The 22,451-nt window shown below is 36.5% G+C and overlaps 1 long non-coding RNA gene across 1 annotated transcript in view; it reads right to left on the bottom strand.

The window, feature by feature from the left end:
• The window catches only part of LOC138695291 (uncharacterized), an 816,951-nt gene that overhangs the window by 444,422 nt on the left and 350,078 nt on the right, over positions 1 to 22,451 (bottom strand). The window contains exon 3 of the long non-coding RNA XR_011331118.1: positions 1,753 to 1,781. This is a non-coding gene — a long non-coding RNA (uncharacterized lncRNA). The remainder of the gene's footprint in view (positions 1 to 1,752; positions 1,782 to 22,451) is intronic.

The following is a 22,451-nucleotide window of genomic DNA, read 5'->3' on the forward strand; positions in this document are numbered from 1 at the left end:
TTATTATTGACCAACATTTAAAATGGGACAAGCATATCTCCTTTCTGTGTAACAGATTGCGTAAAACAATCCACAAATTTTCCATTCTACGCTCTTATTTACCTTTTTATGTTCTGCGTACTGTGTACTTAGCTCTGTTTCAATCAATAATTCAGTATGGTATTTTAGGTTGGGGAGGAATGGCAAAATCGACTCTCCGTCCTTTAAATCTGCTCCAAAAAAGAATTATCAAAATTTGTCTATATAAACCTTTTGATTACCCAACAAAATTAATTTTTCAGGAATTTGGCGTATCAAATCTAGAACAAATTTATAAACAAAAATTGCTGATTTACTTCCATAAAAACCACAATAAATTTAAAATGATCCTCATGAATACCAGACGAGACAAAACTACAGTTTCTTTCTAAATACTCCCAAATGCCACACAACTGCTGGATTAAAACACAGCAGAAATTTTGGACCCAAAATATATAATACATTAATTAGAGCTTACCCTGAGCTAAGTACACTTAACACACATAGATTTAAGAAACAAATCAGATTAATTATTTAATTGTTTAAGCTAATTGAGTTAAAATTGTTACTCTAATATTTATGTACTTCTGTATTTTCTATTTGTATATAGACCCTGTTATTACATGCTGTATGTATTTTACCATTTATTAATGTGATTGTGCTCAATGAACTCTCGTAATTTTGTGATATATTTTGTATAACTGATCTGAACTGCGCCAGAGCACGAGCTTCTGCTCTTTCGGGCTGCAATGCCTAATGTAGCTCAAGTGTATAGTATTAATAAATATTATTATTATTATTATTATTCATAGACATTTCGCAGCACGCGCTACGAGCGTACTAAGCTAGCCCCGGCTATCGACTGGTTACTTGTACAGAATTCAAATCATATTCTATCGCTAACACTGGTTTATGAATACGAAAAACGCTGATCATCCACCGGAAACCCGCCCTAAAATGTCTATTAATACAGCCCTAATTATTTTATTTAATCTCGTCTTTAAGTTTACGTTATTCATATTTTTCTAAGTGGCGGCCTGAACACCAGCACACTTCTAACACATGAGTGCAGGCTGTTACAAAAGAAACATTACAGTGCTTCCATTCCTCAAATAACGTATAGAAATTCTTAGGCTATACATTCAAAAATTTAAAATAAATATTATAGTCCAGACACATGATCTGAAGACATTAATTCGTCAATTTAAGCACAGAAACTTAATCATAAATGCAATATTTTTAGCGTTAATAAAAAAAGGAGTTCAGACAAGATTGGGGGGCACTTCCCCCATAACTCCGCCTATGTCTAGGGCGCCTTCAGACAAACTGTGTGATATTAAAGTAAATTCTAATTTATATTTGTGATCCGAACATACAAAACTCACATTTTTACGCTTTAAATGCATTATGTAATTGTTGTAAATTCTTATGCATAGTAGTATTCAAATATTTAATTCTATAATTTTATGTTGGAGGATCAATGTTCTGACATCCCTACTATACGACTTAATTACCGAGACTTTGTGTGTGTCAGGAAATACACTAGATCTTATTGACTATCGCCATCTTATTTCACTCAGGCTTAAGTGGAGCATAGCAGAGCATAGTGGCAACGTTACAGCTGCATTGCAGTCAAAGCGTCTCTAAGTAAGTTGGTATTCAATCGTAAATTGAGATAAGGAGCTACGCCGCCCACAGCAAGACGCAGTCAACCGGAAACAAGAAGCTTCTTACCTTACGGCTAGCAACCAATCAAGCACGACCTGCGAACAAAAGAACAACGATTTGTATACTATAGGGATTGCAAAACTATTTAAAGATAAGACAAAAATTTTATCCTGGTCGACATTAATCCAAAGAACAGAGGCCATTCAAACCCACTTGTTTATTAGAGACGGTTTTATTTTATTTCGAGAGTCAGTCCGCCATTTAGTTCGAATCCACTACATTGTGTTAACTTCACGTTTTTACTTTATTTCCTGCTTTATATATATATATATATATATATATATATATATATATATATATATATATATATACTGAAAGGAGTATAACTGCATTAATTTTAAGAAAAGAATCTTCAGATTGTAAATAACCAAAACGTCAAATGTCATTTTGGTATTTGAATAACGGTTTAGCTGAGAAAATAATAATTTGTGTCTGACGTTTGAATCCCATGTAAGGTAAAACTATTGGGTATTAAGACGTAAGAGTAGTAAGACATCAAATGTAACGTATTCACGTCCAATCTCTCAACATAAACTCGATTTTTTCCATAATCATTATAGATAAAGGAACGGTTATTCAAACTTATTTACTACTTTTGGTGATATATATTACTAGTTCAAATTAATGCAGTTATATCCCTTTCACACTATAGGCCTATGTATGATATGGACAAAAGAATAACCTTTTTACTAATTCTACTAATAGGATTATATCATGAATGAAATCGTGTGTGAGTGTGGTGTGTGTGTGTGTTTTTTTTTTAATTTTACGGCCAAAGTGGCCACTTCGCAAATTTACGGGAACTTCTAGCTATGGCCACCAAATCGGCCAATGCCCGAAATGTAATTACAATAGGTAAATTTACCGATACAGTATGTTACTTAAGGCTTTGGTCGGGCAGTTGTAGATATGATCGTTGAGCAACTGACCTAAGCAATTAATTTTCGTTACTTCGGTTCACATTATTTTCCATGAATGTTATATTTACGACAGATGAAAGGTATATTTATTTTTAATGGTATAACTCTTACGGTTTAAACATATTGAAAACATTGACAATATAAATAGTACATATCAAATACGAAAATACATGTAATTATAAACATTTTCTAAACGTTGAGCAAATCATGAAAGAACAGACCAACAAATAATGATGTTAACACTATTAACATTTAAGAGATGCTAAATATATCATTTCTGCAAGCTACAGTATACAATGTACAGTATATATTACTCTGACATTGTAATGAAATGTATTTTTAAGTTGTAATTATGATAGCTGAAGAAAGCATTGAGAGATGAACTTAAGTGTGAAAATCCTTTTACTTTTACATCTTTAGCAATCTGAGCTATTATGATAGGCCTATTTGGAGTTACATAACCTATTAGCTCGTTTACACTTGCTTAGACTTGTTAAATATTTTCTAGTATAGAAGCACCTTGAAGACAGCCTCGATGATGCTCCTCTAAGGCCCGCAGCATACTGCTTCAGCTGCAGCCTCATAACAATGCGTGTAATCACCTTCGCATCGAACGATCTGAGACAAAACCGTTCTGTCCGAAGCAGTATCCTGCCAACCTTAATGGTATTAAATTATGCAGAATTAACTGCAAGTAAGGAACTTCTCTTTAAGAACAAATGCATTTTTCCGAAAGGCTGTAGTCCTACTTTCAAGTTTCCGAAAACCATTCTAAACTCATGAATTGCGAATAGCGCAACTGTTCGTATAATAACTAAAACAACAAACATTTATACAGGACATTAAACAGCAACATGAACTGCTGCGAAGAAGTCAAACGGGGGGGGGGGGCAGCAATGGCCAAGGAAGTTTTAATATAAAAAGGAACATCATCTGCGGATCTCTGGAAAAAAAATTAAGGAAGAGACTAGTGAAGTGCTAGTGTGGAGTATGGCATTGTATGAGGCAGAAACATGGACATTACGACAAAGTAATGAGAAGCGATTAGAAGCATTTGAAATGTGTATATGGAGAAAAATGGAGCGTGCGAAATGAACAGACAGAATAAGAAATGAAGCTGTGTTGGAAAGAGTGGATGAAGAAAGAATGATGCTGAAACAGATCAGGAAGAGAAAAAGGAATTAGCTGGGCCACTGGCTGAGAAGAAACTGCCTACTGAAGGATGCATTGGAAGGAATGGTGAACGGGAGAAGAGTTCAGGGCAGAAGAAGATATCATATTATATATGACATTAAGATATATCAATAATATGCGGAGACTAATAGGAAGGTAGAAAATAGGAAAGATTGGAGAATGCTGGGTTTGCAGTGAAATACCTTCTCTGGAACAGAACACTTATGTATTTATAGAGGACATTATTGTCTATAAGTATAAAATAAAGGGACGAACCTTGAACGTGTAATTTACAAACCACTCCTGACTTTTCACTAAAAATTGTCAGTTTCCTTTCGCCCCAAGCACAATAAAATTATCTTCCTCTGGGCATGAGTCAAGTAACACAAATCTCTCACCATGAAGACTTTCTTTTTTGTAATTGACTTGAATCTCAAACAGATCTTTTAGTGATGTCAGATTTCGGAGTTGATCACGTCTCCTCTCCAGCTTCGAACTGATTTATTTAAATTTTTTCGTTCGGGAAAAATATGTATGCCTATGACAACGGAAGAAACTCGATGTATTTCGTTACCAATATTTTTTATGGAAGAAGTTCCGGATGGTCTTGGGATGCGCGCTTCATATTTTATTTTACTTGCTCTGCGTCTTCTCTGTTCGGAGGGAAACAATGGTGGCATGATAGTTCATCACCTTATGGACCAGAACAAGTCCTCCATTGCCGATGAAGATGTTCTTGTTCGAATTCGATTGCATTCTCAATACATTTTCCCCTCCCTTTGAGAATTTGTTTTAAAAGGTACAAATCTTTTAATAGCAATTTCATCCCTCACCTTTCAGACATAACTACTGTACTCTCTCTGCATTTGTTCTTTGTAGATGTGTAGGTAAATTAAAAACAAACATTTTTGTCGCGAAATATCATGTAATATAAGCAATAACTAGCAACGTGAAAGTATTACTATACTTTCATGAATTCTCATATGGAAATAACGGTCATCAAGAAAATTTACTTTTGGAAAATTAGATTAGGAACAGACGCTGGGAATAATGGTTTCGGAAAAGTGGTCGGGAACGGCTGAACTCACTTCAGGCATACAATAAAATTGTTTCAAAGCTCCGAATTCTGTCCCTATAGGGATAATTCTCTATAGTCAAAACCATAACGATCATGGTTCTTGAGTCAGTGCGTACTTCGGTCCCTCCGAATGTTGCTGGCGGAAACTTAGGCCTATTGTCAGAAGTCTGCAGCATTTGTTGGCCTTGTATGTTTACGTTGTAATGAGATCGAGATTTGCTGACGACGATATCTAGTTCCTTACTGCAAAAATTACAATTAACTTCGCTTCCTTATCCTTCACTTTCTTTATCTGATACTTTGCAAATGGCATGAACTGGTTGATTGCACAGCAAGCAGCTATGAGTCATAAACTTCTCTTTCATAAACTACACATCATTTTCCGTGCCCTTATAAGATCACTTTCGTTGTCTTCGTTTTCAGTGGCTTTCGGTGCATAGGTATAACAAAGTGATTATAGAGATTACAGACACTATTTGGATTTCGATCAGGCTGGCTTGGTCAATTCACGCTTTGCCTGGTAGTATGCGGAAAGTCCAGGTATTTCGTGAAAAAAGAGATTTCGGACTTTCGCCGTAAAATACAGTATATCTGCTTGCCAGAATGTCAGTTAATCGCTTGGCGAATCGTCACCCTCATCTCGTCACCACAAATTGCATCAACACTAAACATTTATCTTTTTTACCTTATTTGCATGATGAATAATAAATAAAATCCATTTTATATAACTGCTGTGGAACGCAAATTCATATGGAAATACTTGTGACTGTTGCAATAATGGCCTTGACCTAGACATAAGAACGTGGCACGTAAATCATTAATTATTCACTAATAATCTAGTAGTTGATATAACATCATTAAATAACCAACTTAAAAATACTTTTTCCTCGGATAGTCCGTTTGACTCAACTATTCTGCATGTATGATACGGAATGCATAAGAAATTTTACGAACATTGTTTAATGAAATTGGAAGGAATTAGTATTCTAAAGTTTCCAGTAATTTATACCTGACTTTCGGTCGAATTTCTAAATATGTTCTTCTATATTTTTATATAGGCCTACGAGGAAAAGAATTTAGTCTTATAAATGTGTTGGAGTAGCATTGTATATATACTAATTTTGCTTAAATCACTTCAAACGTAAGTAACTTATTAAAGATATTCAGAAAACACAAAGGACACACAAGATAAAATCACAGACATACGTTTGTTTACTTACTTACTTACGGCTTTTAAGGAACCCGCAGGATCATTGCCGCCCTCACATAACCCAGTCATCGGTCACTATCCTCTGCAAGATTAATCCACTCTCTATCATCATATCTCACCTCCCTCAAATCAATTTTATTATTATTCTCCCATCTACGTCTTGGCCTTGCCAAAGGTTTTTTTCCCTCCGACCTCCCAACTAACACTCTATATGCATTTCTGTATTCATCCATACTTGTTAATGCCCTTCTCATTTCAAACGTCTGGATTTAATGTTCCTAATTATGTCAGGTGAAGAACACAATGCGTGCAGTTCTGCGTTGTGTAACTTTCTCCATTTTCCTGTAACTTCATCCCTCTTAGCCCCATATATTTTCCTAAGAACATTATTCTCAAACACCCTTAATCTCTGTTCCTCTCTCAAAGTGAGAGTCCAAGTTTCACAACCATACAGAACAACCGATAATATAACTGTTTTATAAATTCTAACTTTCAGATTTTTTGACAACAGACTACATGACAAAAGCTTCTCAACCGAATAATAACACGCATTTCCAATATTTATTCTGCGTTTAAATTTCCTCTCGAGTATCATTTATATTTGTTACTGTTACTCCAAGATATTTGAATATTTCAAACTCTTCGAAGGAAAAATTTCCAATGTTTATATTTCCATTCCGTACTATATTCTGAAGCTGATGTAATCCGTTCAATTCTAAACCTCCTCTGTTATCCTGAACTTTCCTAATGACATATTCTAGAGCGAAGTTAAAAGATGGTAGTGCATCTTCTTGCTTTAGCCCGCAGTGAATTTGAAAAGCATTCGAAAGAAGCTGGCCTATACGGTCTCAGCTGTAAGTTTCAGTGAGACACATTTTAATTAATCGAACTAGTTTCTTCGGAATAGGAACTTCTATAAAAATATTATATAAAACTTCCCTCTTAACAGAGTTATAAGCCTTTTTGAAATCTATGAATAACTGATGTACTGTACCCTTATACTCTCATTTCTTCTCCAATATCTGTCGAATACAAAAAATCTGATCAATAGTCGATCAATTACGCCTAAAAACACACTGCTGATCCTCAATAATTTGATCTACATACGGAGTTAATTTTCTCAAAAGAATATTGGACAAGATTTTGTACGACGTCAACATAAGTACAGTAATATTCCTCGATCATAAGTTACGTTTACTTAGAAGAAAATTTTCTTAGTATATAATTTCATCAGGGATTGTACTCTAACATAAAAAACCGCAACATCTTTGACACTTCCCTGAATTCATTACAGCTTTAATCCTCATTACAATTGCCAGATTTTAGTTTATAGAAATCTTAGTCAGTACTCCCTATCTTTGTCTCCTAATATGCAAACGAAATATGGGGGAAGCCCCTGTTTCAGACTATCACGTGACAGCTGTCCGACTGAACAATACATTCAGACTGTTATGAGAAGTTTTCCAAGATGGCGCACGAGTTCCTTCCGGTTGTGGCGTGCAAGTGACGTATGGTGGTCCGCGTCAGAGAGACTAGCAAACGAATGAACGAGCGTGGAAACTTAAACATGAACCCAGAAGCGAACAAGATGTCTACGATTGAGAAAGCTTCAGTTCCAAACATCAGATATATTGTTACACGTTTCATTAATTAGGCCTACTTCTACCTGACATCCACGATGAACCCATATAGAATACGTGATCAGAAAAATTACATTTTTTTTTATATATTACGCTCCAGTGGCCTCATCCTCTGATTGAGGTTCTGGCTGATATGTACATCTATTAAGTATATCACTTGACGATATGTGTCAGAGGAAGAACAATTGTTTGTATGCATCTGAAGTTTGACGAAATATTGCACATTAACTAGTATAATTCCCTTAACACATTTCAACATAATAATTCCAGTATCTCTTTTTATGCCTAAAATAGTCTAACATCAGAAATACTGTGATTTTCTATAATAAATTTGATATAATTTGCTACAATTCTTTTCCTTTCATTTAATTATATGCAGGGTGATTCATGAGGATTTACCGTCCCTTAAGGAGCTTATTTTCGAAGACATTCTGAGCAAAAAATGTCGTATAAACATTTGTCCTAATCTCAATATTTTCAGAATTACACTAATTTGAAGATGTTTGTAAAATACCATTATTCTTGAGTTTCAAGGGCAAAAGAATATTACAGATAAAGAATTAATTATTCAGGAGTTTCATTTCTTTAATTAGCTAGTATTCTGAAGCTAAAAATGTGTTGTGAAATCCATAGTTGCTTCGTACAGATTTTTTTCGATTTTTAACTACAAAATTACATTTTCTTATCATTTTTCGCAACAACCGTTACAAATCACACCACTCTTGTAAATTCTTTAAGACTGTACATTAGGATTTGTAACAATTTTGTGATAAGTGCGTAAGAATGACGTCATTTTTAGTTAGAAATTGAAGAACAAAATCTGTACAAAGCAATTAACAACACATTTTTAACTTCTGAACACTAGCCAAATAAAGAAAGAATACTTCTGAATAGTTCATTCTCTATTTGTAATATTTTTTACCCTTAAAACTAAAGAAAAAAGGTTTTTACTAACAAGTTCAAATTAATTTAAATTGGACATTATTGACATTAGGACAAATGTTTATATGACACTTTTTGCTCAAAAAGTCTTCAGAAATAAGCTCCCTAAGTGAATCACCCTGTAGACCTTCTATGTACAATGTTTGGTGTCGTGTATCAACATAACATGGCACTGTGATGAGGTAAAGGTTGGTAATATTGTGATATTCGTAATATTGTGATAATTCTTTTTGAAAATTCATTACAATTTTACTGAGCGAGAGGAAGATCGGTTTTTTTGTGTCAACATATCAAGGGAATGAATAATTTCGAGGGAAAAATTGTTCCGGAGCCGGGTATCGAACCCGGGACCTTTGGTTTAACGTACCAACGTTCTACCACTGAGCTACCCGGGAACTCTAACCGACACCGATCCAATTTTTCCCTCTATATCCACAGACCTCAAAGTGGGCTGACAACCGTCAAGCAACCAACTTCGAGTGCACACTAACTCCGTGTGACTTAAATTGTGGTTTTCTGTTAGCGAACAGTGACGTGTATTATGCAAATCAAGATTTCAGGTATAACGTCCTGTAAAGTTGATTTACAGGGCGTTATACCTGAAATCTTGATTTGCATAATACACGTCACTGTTCGCTAACAGAAAACCACAATTTAAGTCACACGGAGTTAGTGTGCACTCGAAGTTGGTTGCTTGACGGTTGTCAGCCCACTTTGAGGTCTGTGGATATAGAGGGAAAAATTGGATGGGTGTCGGTAAGAGTTCCCGGGTAGCTCAGTGGTAGAGCGTTGGTACGTTAAACCAAAGGTCCCGGGTTCGATACCCGGCTCCGGAACAATTTTTCCCTCGAAATTATTCAAATCAACTTTACAGGGCGTTATACCTGAAATCTTGATTTGCGTATTAAGGGAATGTTCGCGAATAAGATGCTGCACAAAACCGGTCCTTCTCTCGCTCAGTACAACTGTAATATATTTTCAAAAAGAACTATCACAATATTACTCGTATCACAATTTTGCCAAACTTTACCCTATACCATAAAATGTATTTATTTATTCATATTTCAGTATGTTTTTAGACGAATTACATGTCGTACTTGGTCGTTTAGTGGTTATTATACCGTTGGATCCTAAGTTTGTGGGTTCAAATCCAGCAGAGGCTGGTAGATTTCAAAGGATGGTTTAAATCCTTAGTTTGTCCTCAACAGGCAGGGAGGTAAATTTGTGGATCCTCTGTTGTGTACAAAACGACAAACAGAATTTCAGGCGAAATATGTCGTGGTCCACACCTGTGGTGTAACGGTTAGCGCGTCTGCCGCGAAACCAGATGGCCCGAGTTCGATTCCCGGTCGGGGCAAGTTACCTAGTAGAGGTTTTTTCCCCTCAACCCAATATGAGCAAATGCTGGGTAACTTTCAGTGTTGGACCCCGGAGTCATTTCACTGGCATTATCACCTTCATCTCATTCAGAGGCTAAATAACCTAAGATGTTGATAAAGCGTCGTAAAATAACCTATTAAAATAAAATAAATATGTCGTACATTTATCCCCCCGGTAGAATTTCCACGTTGAACAATTCCTAGAATTTGCGGCCTTGACGTAACAAGTGTGCTAATTGCCTAAAATGTGGAACAGAGTTATTTGAGAAAAACTTTGCTAGAAAAACCTGTAGAGTAGTGGCCAGCGTCTTGTACAGGTCATGGTTTGAAATGCTTAGATGTCTCATGACAGCCAGATTGATATGTAATTGCAAATAGTACGTAACACATATAAATGTGAAAATCTCGATTTCGGGGAGGGGGAGGAAAGCACATAGTACCTTCGGTATTTCAAGGTCTCAATTGAGGACGTCGTTAAGTAAAACATCACCACCATAATTATCACTACTACTAATTACTTCAGATTCGAAAACTTGATGCATTTCATAGACGCGGGTATACCATTAAGTTGTAATTTTAAATCACCTTTGTGTGTAAGATTTAATTATAATCTAATTATTTTCGGGCGTTGAAGTTTATAAATTAAAATATATCACATGTAAGCGAACACTGAAATAATTATAGCCTATTTGAGCTTCCAGTCTTTTACAGGGAGTAGGGTAAAGGTGCCTAATTCTGTGATACCACTAATCCCGTGATAAAATTTCAATTGATTGCCATGGAGCTGTGTTCTCTGACTTTTAAGTTTTTGAAATACCTAACATATGCCGGGAGATGACTTCTTTTCAATTCTATTGACTACCCGCCTTTTGAATATAAGCAGTCGACTGCAGAAGCTTTTGTTCAGTGAAAAGTGGTGGTTCTCTTGTGATCGTTCCTGAAGAAACATTTCATACTAGCCGTACCCGTGCGCTCCGCTGCACCCGTAAGAAATAAATATAAGGTAATTACATAATTAAAATAGGACATTTGATCCAGGGAACATTCGTGTTTGATAGAAGGATATATCGTTTATTATGTTACTTAATTTAAATTGTATTCAAAAATTAAAATGCGATCATTTTGATCCAGAGACCACTCATTCGGTCATAAAAATTATTTTAGGAAATGCAGGAAACGAATGTACAGAATAGCCTATCAAGTTTTCTGTGCATAAGAAGCTATTTTAATCTTATCTGTCCTGGATTCATTCAGAAGTTACTGTAATAACATTATAACATTATGTCCATCTAGAGAGACTACACTTTTCAATGGTGAATTAATAATTAATTATACAAATCGGTTAATTTAGCTTCCGATATTACTTCATACAAACACAGAAACATTTTCTGTAGGCTATGTTTCATAATTTTCGATTGTTGTTGTCCAAGGCCCCCTTATAGACGAAGTCATTTGTTTTTTATTTTATTACACCGCCTTAGATGGCGTTGTTATTGTAATTTTGAAACTCATCTATCTCATTAAATATCGGTCCTATCAAAATTTTGCATGGAATAAAACTTATCGGACATTATTTTTAAAGAAACTTTTGTTATGTAATATTTTTCATGATAATTAATAATAAGGAAGATATTTCGATTCATTTAATTCAAGCCCTCTTATAACCCCCCTTTTAAATAAAATATTTTGAATGCCATATAGCCTAAATTCTAAGTTACAACGAACTTAATTTATATTCCAATTTTCATATAAATCAGTTCAGCCATTATCGCGTGAAAAGGTAACAAACATCCAGACAGACAGACGGACAGACAGACATACAAACAAAAATTTCAAAAAAGCGATTTTCGGTTTCAGGGCGGTTAATTATATATGTTAGGACCAATTATTGTTGGAAAATCGAAAATTACCAGAAAAATTTCGGCTACAGATTTATTATTAGTATAGATTTGAGGTAAGGATTAATAAAGCATTGTAAAAATATTGTCAGCTGAATCAATATGTATGATTATTTAAACATTATGAGACAATAACAATGCTACAGAAGCTTTTTCGATTTTCGGATTTATTTTCATATTTCTCCTTCCTGGCTCACTCGACCAGTGATGCCAACGCTAAATTGTGAAAAATTAATGTCTATGAAAGAAAATAGTTCGTGGAAATAATAATAGAAATAAGATATAGAAAACATCAATTATAATTATAATAAAATAATAGGGCACATATTTAACTTAATTACTTCTGTTGTTAAGAATATAAATAATGAGAAATAATTGTGTTATAATTAAATTTATTCAAATTTAATTTTGTATTAAATTTAAATTTCAGTTTATTTTGTTTATAATATATTAATATGTATTCCTGTAGTTACACAAGTATTTTCTATGAAATTTGTCATTTAGACCCTTCTTCTATGTTGTAATTTCTTCCTTAATCCATATTAAAACAATATACCATGACTTCAACGTGTTTTTCCAAATACACATTTGTTTTCTGAGCAGTTAAGGAGGATTATTTTAGTGTCACGGAATTAGGATATCACTTACGGAATTAGAAAACCACTATCACGGAATTTGGATCCCTGTCATGGATTTAGGAGCCACTGTATAACAATGAAGAGTCATATTGTGACGGCCACGTGAGGTTCGATCTCACGACCGACGGAGGAAGGGCTAAGTCGGCCGTGACGGGCAGGTTGCGCGCGCATCTGCTTCCTGGGGCATGTGCTGTGGGGAGAAAGGGGAAAGAGCGACCGCGGCAGAGAGGAGAGGGGTCCGGATTGTTCGAGTGACGCTTGGAAACATCCAGAACTCGTACTTTCTCCACCTATCGTGTGGGTATAAATTACGAGACGCGGGTGAGTAGTGGAACAGTCAGTCAGCCCGTCAGTAAGCCAGTGTTGTTACAGGCAGATTTGGACAGTAAGCGAGTTAGTCTTGTGTAGCAGTGAAGCCAGCTTCGAGATCAGAGCGCGACTTGAGTTATGTCCGTAACTGTGGAGCCTGAAGCCCGGAGTTCGAGTGCAGTGGACCGCAGTTGGGGGACCTGAGTTCGAAGTTCAGCGGATCGTCTCTGAAGGTCTGGGGTTCGAGATTCTGTGAACGCGAGTGACTGAGCTAGAAGAACTAGCCAAGACAAACGAGCTGTGAACTGAAAACTGACAGTTCTGTGTTGTAAATAGTGCTTTGTGAATATTAGTTAAGATTAACAGTTCATTGTTGTTCGTAATAGTCCAAGTAAATTGTCATTGTCGTTTGTGGAGTGCAATATCGAACGCTGTGTTGCTGTGCGGAGAGCAAATCCCATTGTTGACGGGAGTGAAATTCAATTGTAGAGAGTGAAGAGTTATTGTTGAGATAATAAAATTACATTGTTCTTCAGTATAAAAATTTACAATATATTATATACCAAACTTGTGAAACTATTGACACTGAATTTTGTAAAAACTGTAGCTGAAGGTCCAAATAACATCATTTAGGTGTTATTTGAAAATTTTTATTACAATTTTGGCATAAAAATAGACTTTATAATATGTCACGGAATTAGGCCAACTTTACCCTACCTACTTCATGATACCAAAAGTACATAATCTGTAAATTTTCATTCCGATATACAACTCAGGATTACAAAGTATATTGTGCAGAACGAGCCTAAGATCACAATCGGTTAGCTAGTAACTCCTAACCAAAAGCGAAGAAGATTTAATTCTAGGTGATTTTTTGTGATGGTCGTGGAGAAAAATAACTGGACAATAACAGTCGAATACGTGTTAATGAAGAACGGAGATGTAGCCTACTTTTAATTTCCGAAGTATAACGTAAGTTAAAATTTGTTATTATTTTCACATTATAATCTTACCAATATTAAATCATAAGTCCAATTTGAAAAGGATTTGGAATTAATCAGTAATCAATAATGGTGTATTATAAGAAAAAACCTGTCTAGCAGTAGATTCTTTCCCGTAACTTCCATCATTGTTCAGCTATAACAACTTTATGGTTACATATTTCTTGAACAAACTATACTAAAAAGTGTTAGTTAAAGCACTATAAATTTATCATATGGTGCTGTAACTCAGAGAGAGCAGAGGGACGCAATTTCCTACATCGGTCTCAATTTAATCAGAACACACCACAACCCGCCGTCGTCGAAATAGGCTCCGCCACTATAACGATCGCTCTCCGCGCACTCAACGCATATGAGTGTTAGAACGTGGGGTTCCATTCTAATTCTAACACATCAAGTCCAAACAAATTATATGTTTTATCCGATTAGTTAAATAAGGGCCTTGTACTGCGTGATTAATTATTCAGGAAAATGTTTCGTCTGTAAGAAAAGTTGTGTAGTAAGAACTGTTTGTTTAAACTTATTTGATAAGTGTCTAAAAATATATTAGTCTGCTTATACATAGTCTAAATTATAATACAAAAGAAAAAACATTAGTGGTGGATTTACAATCATCCATTGTACCTATTAGTACCTAGTTCGAAGTACAATAATATGCGTTTTTTTTTTAGTAAAGGGAGATAAGTCATAAAAATGAGTTTGAAGATAAATGAAAATTAAACGTCGGACCCTTATTGTAAATATTTTCTACACAAATAAAACACATCAACTGCTAGTATTCTTTTGATTTTTTCACACCAACTTGTGTAATTTAACTTGTGTGTTCATCTGGGGAACAAACTTCCAACTGCGAAAAAAAAAAAAAAAGAAAGAAAAAAGAAAAAAAAAAGCACTTATCCCCTTTTACTCGGACATCACAGTATTGCCATGAAAGTGTACTAATATAATACGTATATACAGAACATACATACATATTTGCTACAACAAACTTTCAGAAAGTGCTGTGAATAGTGAGTTAAATGAACGAGATTTACAAAAGTGGCAAAGTGTGTGGGATGCATCAAAGAAAGAAGCAGTAACAAAAACATGTTTTCTTTGTATAAAAGACAGCGTTACTAAAAACTTACAATGAGTTCGAACTTATCAACCATTGTAACAGGTCATTATAAATTGAGAACATATTTTCATAGATTTAAGATCATGACGATCTAACATGTATGCCCCTGTCAAATTAGTCCGCAGGCAGTCTAACGTAATACAGTACTATACTATGGGAATGCTGGCCTATAACTAATTTTGACCTGGCAAATAAGTACACAAAACTTTTTTCAGAAATTTGTGCATACTTTAGATTTTGAAATTAATAACATATAATCAAAATGATACTCTAGAAACGGAAAAATCCATTCGAATACTTAGGATTTGGTAAACAGTGTACATACAACAATGAATAGAACTTCCTACAACATGTAAAGAAAATACTCAGCATGTACAGTAGTATTGCAACTCAGCAATGGAACACGTTGTGAAAAAAGATACATACATACATACATACATACATACATACATACATACATACATACATACATACATACATACATACATACATACATACATACATTACATAACATTACATTATATAAACACAAAATTATTTTCTACATGTACATATTAGTACCTAAGCGTTTTTAATTTTGTTAATAGCATTTGTAATTTCGGTAGGCCTATGCTATGTTATCTTTTTCATATATTGATTTTTGTTTTCATTTGTTTGTTGATGGACGTAAGGGATCTTAATGTTTAATAATATTTATCGAAAGGCAGGATTGGAGACAGAAGCATACTACTCTAACTTTTAATTCCACCAAAACCTTGACTGAAGTGATCGTGTTCCATATGTTGTTCACAGTACTCAAAAATTATTTGCGCTCTGAAATGCTGCACAGCAGGTAGGTACCAGCGACAGTGATGTAGAGTAATTTATTATTGTATTGCTATATGGCTACATCCTTATTAGGGCTGTATCTGTGACCGTTCTTATTTCAGCGAACGGCGACGAGACAACAGTATCGCTTGGGTGCGGAATCATGGAGGAGTCCAAATTTCCGAAAAGCGGCAGAATAAGTTGCATTAATCAATGCGAGACGGAAGTGGCGTGTGTGAATAGGACGGCGTCTCTATTTCCGGTTCGCTTTGTGATTCTTGTGTTCGCAGTTTTTTACAATGTTATCTACTTTTGCGTGATTTATTTTCCCTATTCAGCTTCATTCATGTGTGGACAACTCAAAACGCCGCTTTAAAAAAATCACCCGGTTTGTGTGTGTTTTAAAATAACGGGAAATTCGGTCATGCTTTTGGTTTTTCCGTATTAGTCGTGATATACTGGATAGAGCTAGTAATTACATTCCAACTCGGATTTCGATCAAATTTCGGCATCATATTCTGTAATAACTAGTAGATGAGCAATAAACATGCAAAAAGTATGTATGATTATTTATTTATAATTTATCCAAGCGGAGAAATTAAGTAATAATAATGACTCAAAAAGATTCCATAAAGGACAATGGCACTATCGTTGTGCAGAATCCACTCTGTTGCATTGAAATGTGGCCTTTCCCTCTGTTACAGTTGTGTATATTGGTACAACGTGCTGATAAATCATTCTTCGGATGTCAAAAATGACATGACAATTACCTTTCCAGCAGATGTTAACACTTCAGCTATCTTCAATATTGATAATAATGGCGTTTTCCACACAAAGCTTTGTTTCTTGCTCTCAAAGTCAAAATGATGCATCCAAAACTCATCTCCAGTTACGGTATTCGAAAATAAAAACTCTTGCCTTTCACCTCTAGCGAGCTTTTGAACTCCACACAAACCTGCACTTGAACCTCCAGTAAAGATCTGGATTGCACCGATTTCCACTTTTCTGCTCTAAATGGACAGCATTTCCACTAGTCTTTCTGTTTTAAGTCACACTGCAACAGAAGAACAAAAGAAACTCTACAAATTACACAGAGGAGAATAGAAAACACCACTCAGGAGGACCAAGAGCAAGATAGGTCGAACACATTAAGAAGAACACAAAAATGAGGAGAATAGGAGAACACCACCCAGGAAGAAGACCAAGAGCAAGACAGGCCGAACACATTAAGAAGAACACGAAACAGAGGAGAATAGGAGAACACCACCCAGGAAGAAGACTAAGAGCAAGAGAGGCAGAACACATTAAGAAGAACACGAAACAGAGGAGAATAGGAGAATACCACCCAGGAAGAAGAAGACCAAGAGCAAGATAGGCCGAACACATTAAGAACACCAAACAGAGAAGAATAGGAGAACACCACCCAGGAAGAAGACCAAGAGCAAGATAGGCCAAACACATTAAGAGGAAAACGAAACAGAGGAGAATAGGAGAACACCACCCAGGAAGAAGACCAAGAGCAAGATATGCCGAACACATTAAGAAGAACATGAAACAGAGGAGGCTAGAAGAACACCACCCAGGAAGAAGACTAAGAGCAAGATAGGCCCAACACATTAAGAACACAAAACAGAGGAGAATAGGAGAACACCACCCAGGAAGAAGACCAAGAGCAAGATAGGCCGAACACATTAAGAAGAACACGAAACAGAGGAGACTAGAAGAACACCACCCAGGAAGAAGACTAAGAGCAAGATAGGCCCAACACATTAAGAACACAAAACAGAGGAGAATAGGAGAACACCACCCAGAAAGAAGACCAAGAGCAAGATAGGCCGAACACATTAAGAAGAACACGAAACAGAGGAGAATAGGAGAACACCACCCAGGAAGAAGACCAAGAGCAAGATAGGCCGAACACATTAAGAAGAACACGAAAAAGAGGAGAATAGGAGAACACCACCCAGAAAGAAGACCAAGAGCAAGATAGGCCCAACACATTAAGAACACAAAACAGAGAAGAATGGGAGAACACCACCCAGGAAGAAGACCAAGAGCAAGATAGGCCGAACACATTAAGAAGAACACGAAACAGAGAGGAATAGGAGAACACCACCCAGGAAGAAGACCAAGAGCAAGATAGGCCGAACACATTAAGAAGAACACGAAACAGAGGAGAATAGGAGAACACCAACCAGGAAGAAGACCAAGAGCAAGATAGGCCGAACACATTAAGAAGAACACGAAACAGAGGAGACTAGAAGAACACCACCCAGGAAGAAGACTAAGAGCAAGATAGGCCGAACACATCAAGAAGAACACGAAACAGAGGAGAATAGAAGAACACCACCCACGAAGAAGACCAAGAGCAAGATAGGCTGAACACATTAAGAAGAACACGAAACAGAGGTGAATAGGAGAACACCTCACAGGAAGAAGACCAAGAGCAAGATAAGCCGAACACTTTAAGAAGAACACGAAACAGAGGAGAATAGAAGAACACCTCACAGGAAGAAGACCAAGAGCAAGATAGGCCGAACACATCAAGAAGAACACGAAACAGAGGAGACTAAAAGAACACCACCCAGGAAGAAGACTAAGAGCAAGATAGGCCGAACACATTAAGAAGAACACGAAACAGAGGAGAATAGAAGAACACCACCCACGAAGAAGACCAAGAGCAAGATAGGCTGAACACATTAAGAAGAACACGAAACAGAGGTGAATAGGAGAACACCTCACAGGAAGAAGACCAAGAGCAAGATAAGCCGAACACTTTAAGAAGAAGACGAAACAGAGGAGAATAGGAGAACACCTCACAGGAAGAAGACCAAGAGCAAGATAGGCCGAACACTTTAAGAAGAACACGAAACAGAGGAGAATAGAAGAACATCACCCAGGAAGAAGACCAAGAGCAAGATAGGCTGAACACATTAAGGAGAACACGAAACAGAGGAGAATAGGAGAACACCACGCAGAAAGAAGACCAAGAGCAAGATAGGTCGAACACATTAAGAAGAACACAAAAATGAGGAGAATAGGAGAACACCACCCAGGAAGAAGATCAAGAGCAAGATAGGTCGAACACATTAAGAACACGAAACAGAGAAGAATGGGAGAACACCACCCAGGAAGAAGACCACGAGCAAGATAGGCCGAACACATTAAGAACACGAAGCAGAGAAGAATAGGAGAACACCACCCAGAAAGAAGACCAAGAGGAAGATAGGCCGAACACATTAAGAAGAACACGAAAAAGAGGAGAATAGGAGAACACCACCCAGGAAGAAGACCAAGAGCAAGATAGGCCGAACACATTAAGAACACGAAACAGAGGAGAACAGAAGAACACCACCCAGGAAGAAGACCAAGAGCAAGATAGGCCGAACACATTAAGAAGAACACGAAACGGAGGAGAATAGGAGAACACCACCCAGGAAGAAGACCAAGAGCAAGATAGGCCGAACACAGTAAGAACACGAAACAGAGGAGAATAGGGTAACACCACTCAGGAAGAAGACCAAGAGCAAGATAGGCCGAACACGTTAGGAAGAACACGACACAGAAGAAAATAGAACACCACCCAGGAAGAAGACCAAGAGCAAGATCGGCCGAACACATTAAGAAGAACACGAAAGGATCGCGTAAGGAACACAGACTTAATGAAAAGGTTACAGATAAAAGATGATGCGTCAAAGGCACAGATACTAAAATAGAAATTGGTATGACACACAACACAATTAAACCACAAAATCGCAAGAGCTGGGCACGTGAATCAAAAGTACGGAACCCATAAGTATTCGTAACATATCTCCGTTAACATTGCAACGTAAATCCATAGCAATTATTTTGGCGGAAAATGTTTGGCTTTATTGACGTTCTCCCCTTTTTTCCGTCATAAATTATTATTATTATTATTATTATATTATTATTATTATTATTATTATTATTATTATTTGTTGCGAAGTGGTATACATGCCATGCGAGACGGTATGGCCATTTCCAAATTTGGATGATCTTGATTAATACAAAGGTGTTAATAAGGAAAATTATTATTGCACTTAAAACCGCAGAAATTTCCTGAAAAAGCCAAGGTCATATATATTATTGTTGTTGTTTAGTCAACTGTTCGAAGAGAAGTCTGAACTTCACAAGTGAAGCCATCAAGGCACCACTTTTGAGGCAACTAGACCAGGAGATATTAGGCTATATAGACCTACACTACTAATAGTTATTTTTCTACTAGAAATAAAAACGCTGTTTTTTTTTGTAAAACAATATAAGAGAACTGTTTTTTTTCAACCTCCGATGGTGCCGGTAAACAGCCAATCGAGTAATAGAAGGTGGGGATGCTCGGAGGGAGAATGCGCATCTCCCCCATTATAACCTCTGCCACTTCGATGTCATTACGCCATTTTGAGCTGAATTACAGGGACATAAACATGACTGCTACGATTGATTCTCCTGCCAAGTGCGAGTTGCGTAGTGTAATTCGGTTTCTTCAAGCAGAAGGGAAAATTAAGCGGAAAGTCATCGAAGAATGAGTCGAGTATACGGTGTTGTGCGAGAATGGTGTAGGCAATTTAAAGAAGTCCAAACCAATATTCACAATGAAGGGGAACAAGGACGCAAGTCTGTCGCAATAGAAGACATTGTTCAACTAGTAGACCAAGTGGTTCGAGAGAAACGGAGGTTTACCACAAGTGAGTTGTGTAGAATTTCCAGGAGTTCCAAGATCATCTGTTTACACGATCGTAACCGAACACCTACGCTACAAGAAACTGTTCGCTCGATGGGTTCCAAAGATAATGTCTGATGACCACAAAAGTCGCCGAATAGCATCAGCGACGACGATTCTCGTCAGTTATGAGGCTGAAGATGAAGATTTTTATGATATCAATTGTGACTGGAGATGAGACCTGGATTCAATATGTCACCTCCGAAACAAAACAACAGTCATAACAATGTATGCATCAAACTTGCCAAACAAGCCGAAACCTTCAACAACATGAAGATTAAAGCTACCGTGTTTTTGGACCAAAGTTGAAGTTATGGCACCGAAGAATGCGATCAATGCAGCTGTTTGTCTGACTTTACGACGAATGCGGAGAGCCATTCAAAACAAAATAAGAGGCATGCTAACTTCTGGAGTTCTTCTGATTCATGAGACTGCCCGCCTCACAGCACTGCTGTAACCCAACAGCTTCTTCAATAATTTCGATGGGAAGTGTTTGAACACCCGGCGTATAACCCCGAATTAGCGCCGAGCGGCTTCCACCTCTCCCCTGAACGAAAAAGTGGCTACGAGGGCAGAGGTTCCAGGCTAATGAGGAGCTTCAAAACAACGTTAAGGCCCATCTCAACTCACTGACGGCAACATTATATGAAGAGGGGATTGGAAAGATTGTCCACAGATATGACAAATACCTCAATCTTCACGGTGATTATATTGAAAAGTAACCATATATGTACACAAATTTTGGTGATAAATTCATTTTGTTATTTACACTTGTCTTTTTTTATGGACCATCGGAGCTCAGCATGGTGAAAGTTCAATTATATTACTTATAAAACACAAACAAGGTAAAGTAATGATGGAAAAACAATAGTTCTAAATGTGTTCAATAAATTTATCGAGTCCACACCTGTGGAGTAACGGTCAGCGCGTCTGGCTGCGAAACCAGATGGCCCGGGTTCGAATCCCGGTCGGGGCAAGTTACCTGGTTGAGGTTTTTCCGGGGTTTTCCCTCAACCCAATACGAGCAAATGCTGGGTAACTTTCGGTGCTGGACCCCGGACTCATTTCACCGGCATTATCACCTTCATATCATTCAGACGCTAAATAACCTAGATGTTGATACAGCGTCGTAAAATAACCCAATTAAAAAAATTATCGAAAATATCTTACGCTTCCAATAAAAGTACATTTGCCAACATCACTTCTACATTAATGGGTGTTTCTCATAGTAGTATTGAATCTGAATGTAATGAAATCTTGAAGACGGAGAAAATATCATCTCACAGTAAGAAAGAAATGCAAGCAGTCTACCTTAGATCAGTATGATGAGTTTGTGCAAAATGCAGTAAGAGTGAAAGATCATGGTCTCTTTTTCACGAATGAACTACGAAGTATTGGCTAAAATGAACAGCGAACAGATTTATCTAATTTTAAAAGAGAATAACATTTTAGAATATTTTGAAAGAGAGACGATTTGAATATACGAAACGAAAGCGAAAATCTGTTATCATTGGCCGAGATGATACAATGTAGTGTAGAAATGACTTAAGAGTTATCTTGCAATATTTTTAAAGATTAAACTTTGAACCATAATAATATTATGTAAACAGTACATCATTACTTATTTTTGGTTTGATGTTTACAGATCTAGTATTTGGTGGATGGATACAATTTGTTTTGTTTACACTGTGACCCACTCTAAGAGTGAGCGGAGTGTAGATGCATAAGAAGTTAACACCCGAAATAATAAGAAATATTAGTACTAGTAGTATTATCATTACGACTACTATATTATTATTATTATATTATTATTATTATTATTATTATTATTATTATTATTATTATCATCATTTAC

This window comes from Periplaneta americana, chromosome 2 (assembly GCF_040183065.1).
Source record: "Periplaneta americana isolate PAMFEO1 chromosome 2, P.americana_PAMFEO1_priV1, whole genome shotgun sequence".
NCBI classification, from domain to species: Eukaryota; Metazoa; Arthropoda; class Insecta; order Blattodea; family Blattidae; genus Periplaneta; species Periplaneta americana.